The sequence below is a fragment of the Triticum aestivum genome, chromosome 2D (assembly GCF_018294505.1).
Source record: "Triticum aestivum cultivar Chinese Spring chromosome 2D, IWGSC CS RefSeq v2.1, whole genome shotgun sequence".
NCBI classification, from domain to species: Eukaryota; Viridiplantae; Streptophyta; class Magnoliopsida; order Poales; family Poaceae; genus Triticum; species Triticum aestivum.
The window spans coordinates 438,667,979-438,674,208 of record NC_057799.1 but is presented as its reverse complement, the minus strand read 5'-3'; positions in this window follow the sequence as shown (position 1 = coordinate 438,674,208).

The following is a 6,230-nucleotide window of genomic DNA, read 5'->3' as shown; positions in this document are numbered from 1 at the left end:
TTGTTATTTAGTGCCAGCTTTGAGCATGAACATTGTATCTGGATCTCGTTTAATTCGAGATGGCTACTCATTTAAATCCGAGAATAATGGTTGTTCTATTTATTTGAGAGATATGTTTTATGGTCATGCCCCGCTGGTCAATGGTTTATTCTTGATGAATCTCGAACGTGATGTTACACATGTTCATAGTGTGAATACCAAAAGATGTAAAGCTGATAACGATAGTCCCACATATCTGTGGCACTGCCGCCTTGGTCACATTGGTGTCAAGCGCATGAAGAAGCTCCATGCAGATGGACTCTTGGAGTCTCTTGATTACGAATCATTTGACATGTGCGAACCATGCCTCATGGGTAAGATGACCAAGACTCCGTTCTCCGGAACAATGGAGCGAGCAACCAACTTATTGGAAATCATACATACCGATGTGTGCGGTCCAATGAGTGTTGAGGCTCGCGGAGGATATCGTTATGTTCTCACTCTCACTGATGATTTAAGTAGATATGGGTATGTCTACCTAATGAAACACAAGTCTGAAACCTTTGAAAAGTTCAAGGAATTTCAGAGTGCAGTCGAGAATCAACGTGACAGGAAAATAAAATTCTTACGATCAGATCGTGGTGGAGAATATTTAAGTCACGAATTTGGTACACACTTAAGGAAATGTGGAATAGTTTCACAACTCACGCCGCCTGGAACACCTCAGAGAAATGGTGTGTCCGAACGTCGTAATCGCACTCTATTGGATATGGTGCGATCTATGATGTCTCTTACCAATTTACCGCTCTCATTTTGGGGCTATGCTTTAGAGACTGCTGCATTCACTTTAAATAGGGCTCCGTCTAAATCCGTTGAGACGACACCGTATGAATTATGGTTTGGGAAGAAACCTAAGCTGTCGTTTCTAAAAGTTTGGGGATGCGATGCTTATGTCAAGAAACTTCAACCTGAAAAGCTCGAACCCAAGTCGGAGAAATGCGTCTTCATAGGATACCCTAAGGAAACCATTGGGTATACCTTCTACCTCAGATCCGAAGGCAAGATCTTCGTTGCCAAGAACGGGTCCTTTCTAGAGAAGGAGTTTCTCTCGAAAGAATTGAGTGGGAGGAAAGTGGAACTTGATGAGGTGATAGTCACCCCTTCCGAACCGGAAAGTAGCGCAGCGTGGGAAAATGTTCCTGTGGTGCCTACACCGACTGGGGAGGAAGTTGATGATGATGATCATGAAGCTTCGGATCAAGTTACTGAATTTCGTAGGTCCACAAGGACACGTTCCGCACCAGAGTGGTACGGCAACCCTGTCCTAGAATTCATGTTGTTAGACAACGGTGAACCTTCGAACTATGAAGAAGCGATGGCGGAACCGGATTCCGACAAATGGCTAGAAGCCATGAAATCCGAGATAGGATCCATGTATGAAAACGAAGTATGGACTTTGACTGACTTGCCCGATGATCGGCGAGCCATAGAAAACAAATGGATCTTTAAGAAGAAGACGGACGCGGATGGTAATGTGACCATCTACAAAGCTCGACTTGTCGCTAAGGGTTATCGACAAGTTCAAGGGGTTGACTACGATGAGACTTTCTCACCCGTAGCGAAGCTGAAGTCCGTCTGAATCATGTTAGCAATTGCCGCATACTATGATTATGAGATATGGCAGATGGACGTCAAAACGGCATTCCTTAACGGCTTCCTTAAGGAAGAGTTGTATATGATGCAGCCGGAAGGTTTTGTCGATCCGAAGAATGCTAACAAAGTATGCAAGCTCCAACGCTCAATCTATGGGCTGGTGCAAGCATCTCGGAGTTGGAACATTCGCTTTGATGAGATGATCAAAGCGTTTGGGTTTACACAGACTTATGGAGAAGCCTGTGTTTACAAGAAAGTGAGTGGGAGCTCTGTAGCATTTCTCATATTATATGTGGATGACATACTATTGATGGGAAATGATATAGAATTCTTGGAAAGTATAAAGGCCTATTTGAATAAGTGTTTTTCAATGAAGGACCTTGGAGAAGCTGCTTATATATTAGGCATCAAGATCTATAGAGATAGATCAAGACGCCTCATTGGTCTTTCACAGAGTACATACCTTGACAAGATATTGAAGAAGTTCAATATGGATCAGTCCAAGAAGGGGTTCTTGCTTGTATTGCAAGGTGTGCAATTGAGCACGGCTCAATGCCCGACCACAACAGAAGATAGAGAAAAGATGAGTGTCATCCCCTATGCCTCAACCATAGGGTCTATTATGTATGCCATGTTGTGTACCAGACCTGATGTAAACCTTGCCGTAAGTTTGGTAGGAAGGTACCAAAGTAATCCCGACATGGAACACTGGACAGCGGTCAAGAATATCCTGAAGTACCTGAAGAGGACTAAGGACATGTTTCTCGTTTATGGAGGTGACGAAGAGCTTGTCGTAAAGGGTTACGTCGACGCTAGCTTCGACACAGATCTGGATGACTCGAAGTCACAAACCAGATACGTGTATATTTTGAATGGAGGAGCAGTAAGCTGGTGCAGTTGCAAGCAAAGCATCGTGGCGGGATCTACATGTGAAGCGGAGTACATGGCAGCCTCGGAGGCAGCACAGGAAGCAGTCTGGATGAAGGAGTTCATTACCAACCTAGGGGTGATTCCCAATGCGTCGGGCCCGATGACTCTCTTCTGTGACAACACTGGAGCTATTGCCCTTGCGAAGGAGCCCAGGTTTCACAGGAAGACCAGGCATATCAAGCGTCGCTTCAACTCCATTCGTGAAAGTGTTCAAAATGGAGACATGGATATTTGTAAAGTACATACGGACCTGAATGTAGCAGATCCGTTGACTAAACCTCTCCCTAGAGCAAAACATGATCAACACCAGGACGCAATGGGTGTTCGATTCATCACAATGTAACTAGATTATTGACTCTAGTGCAAGTGGGAGACTGTTGGAAATATGCCCTAGAGGCAATAATAAATGGTTATTATTATATTTCTTTGTTCATGATAATTGTCTATTGTTCATGCTATAATTGTATTGTCCGGAAATCGTAATACATGTGTGAATACATAGACCACAACGTGTCCCTAGTAATCCTCTAGTTGACTAGCTCGTTGATCAACAGATAGTCATGGTTTCCTGACTATGGACATTGGATGTCATTGATAACGGGATCACATCATTAGGAGAATGATGTGATGGACAAGACCCAATCCTAAGCATAGCATAAAAGATCGTGTAGTTTCGTTTGCTAGAGCTTTTCCAATGTCAAGTATCTTTTCCTTAGACCATGAGATCGTGCAACTCCCGGATACCGTAGGAGTGCTTTGGGTGTGCCAAACGTCACAACGTAACTGGGTGACTATAAAGGTGCACCACGGGCATCTCCGAAAGTGTCTGTTGGGTTGGCACGGATCGAGACTGGGATTTGTCACTCCGTGTGACGGAGAGGTATCTCTGGGCCCACTCGGTAATGCATCATCATAATGAGCTCAATGTGACTAAGGCGTTAGTCACGGGATCATGCATTGCGGTACGAGTAAAGAGACTTGCCGGTAACGAGATTGAACAAGGTATTGGGATACCGACGATCGAATCTCGGGCAAGTAACGTACCGATTAACAAAAGGAATTGTATACGGGATTGATTGAATCCTCGACATCGTGGTTCATCCGATGAGATCATCGTGGAACATGTGGGAGCCAACATGGGTATCCAGATCCCGCTGTTGGTTATTGACCGGAGAGGCGTCTCGGTCATGTCTGCATGTCTCCCGAACCCGTAGGGTCTACACACTTAAGGTTCGGTGACGCTAGGGTTGTAGACATATGTGTATGCGGAAACCCGAAAGTTGTTCGGAGTCCCGGATGAGATCCCGGACGTCACGAGGAGTTCCGGAATGGTCCGGAGGTAAATAATTATATATAGGAAGTCAAGTTTCGGCCACCGGGAAAGTTTCGGGGGTTACCGGTATTGTACCGGGACCACCGGAAGGGTCCCGGGGGTCCACCGGGTGGGGCCACCTATCCCGGAGGGCCCCATGGGCTGAAGTGGGAGGGCAACCAGCCCTTAGTGGGCTGGGGCGCCCCCCATGGGCCTCCCCCCTGCGCCTAGGGTTAGAAACCCTAGGGTGGGGGGACGCCCCACTTGCCTTGGGGGGCAAGGCACCCCCCTTGGCCGCCGCCCCCCATCAGATGGATCTTGGCCGGCGCCCCCCTCCCAGGGGGCCTATATAAAGGGGGGGGGGAGGGAGGGCAGCAACATCTCAGCCTTGGGCGCCTCCCTCTTCCCCTACTACACCTCTCTCTCTCGTAGAAGCTCGGCGAAGCCCTGCCGGCATCCCGCTGCATCCACCACCACGCCGTCGTGCTGCTGGATCTCCATCAACCTCTCCTTCCCCTTGCTGGATCAAGAAGGAGGAGACGTCGCTGCACCGTACGTGTGTTGAACGCGGAGGTGCTGTCCGTTCGGCACTCGGTCATCGGTGATTTGGATCACGGCGAGTACGACTCCGTCATCCACGTTCATTGGAACGCTTCCGCTCGCGATCTACAAGGGTATGTAGATGCACTCCTTTCCCCTCGTTGCTAGTATACTCCATAGATGCATCTTGGTGAGCGTAGGAAAATTTTAAAATTATGCTACGATTCCCAACAGTAGTACCGCTTGTGCACGACCAGTGGGCATAACGGTTGGATTCGGGGGTGCCTATTTAAGGGGGCTTTCTTCCCCAATGGACCTTATCCTTTGAGCTCGCATTTGCCCCCCATTGTTGACCTTCTTTGAGCTTGCTATCTCTTCACCCCTCCATGGATTCTTTCTAGTTTTGGGGGGAAAAGAGAGAGTATATCTAGATCCACATTTTCACCAATCACTTTCTCCTCTATGTGAGGGAACCCCTTGGATCTAGATCTTGGAGTTCTTCGTGTTGTCTTCTTCGTTTTTCCTCCCATTTTCCTCCCTAGCATTAGTTGCTTTGGTGGGATTTGGGAGAGAAGGACTTGGGCACTCTGTGTGCCCTTGCTCTTGCATTTGGTGCATCGGTTTGAGTTCTCCATGGTGATACGTGGAAGTTACAAGTTGAGAAACTTATTACTCTTGGGTGCTTGGTACCCTTGAGCTTGTTCCTCTTAGGTGCTTGGGCGCCCTAGACGGTTGGTGGTGTTCGGAGCTCGATCATTGTGGTGTAAAGCTCCGGGCAAGCGTCGGGGTCTCCAGTTAGGTTGTGGAGATCACCCCGAGCAATTTGACATGTACCAGTGACCGCCCCCAAGGGTTGCCAAAGTGTACGGGTTCGGTGACCGCCCCCAAGGGTTGCCATTTGTACGGGTTCGGTGACCGCCCTCAAGGGTCCCTTAGTGGAATTACGACATCTTGCATTGTGCAAGGGCATGAGGAGATTACGGTGGCCCTAGTGGCTTCTTGGGGAGCATTGTGCCTCCACACCGCTCCAAACGGAGATTAGCATCCGCAAGGGTGTGAACTTCGGGATACATCGTCGTGTCCGCGTGCCTCGGTTATCTCTTACCTGAGCCCTTTACTTATGCACTTTACTTTGTGATAGCCATATTGTTTCTTGTCATATATCTTGCTATCACTTATTGTTTATCTTGCTTAGCATAAGTTGTTGGCGTACACGGGTGATCCTAGTTGTTGTAGGTTTTGTGCTTGATAAATTAACCGCTAGGTTTATTCCGCATTTGTTCAAACATAAACCGTAATTATTTTAAAGCGCCTATTCACCCCCTCTAGGCGACATTCTCGATCTTTCAAGTGATATCAGCAAGCGTCCCACAGAGGTGAATGAATTGTCAAAGTTGCTGCTCATCTGTGCAAGCCCCCTGACCCATGTCTCATCACGCAGCTCCATGAAGACTGTCCTCCGCTTCCTAGAAGCGATCTTGTAGAGCTCAGGGGCGAGGCGGCGAAGGGCATCCGGCCCGTCCAGATGTCAGCCAAAAAGAGTGTTTCCCTTCAGTATGAAAATAGAAGTCGAGACCTGGAACAGCCCCGTCATCTGGAGCAGTAGAAGGTGATGAGATAGATTTCGATCAGAGTGACCTTTGCGGTGCCTGAAAAATGTTACTCCATTCTAACCAAATTAATTGTCGCAGCTCTAGTATCTCGAAAAGAAAAACATTGCAGTTTTAGTAGTAGCACAACTTTAATTCTCGTTTCAGTCCGGAAGCTCGGCCGGATGCATTTCATGGTCTTTTTTTTTTTTCTGAGGGAAGCCGGT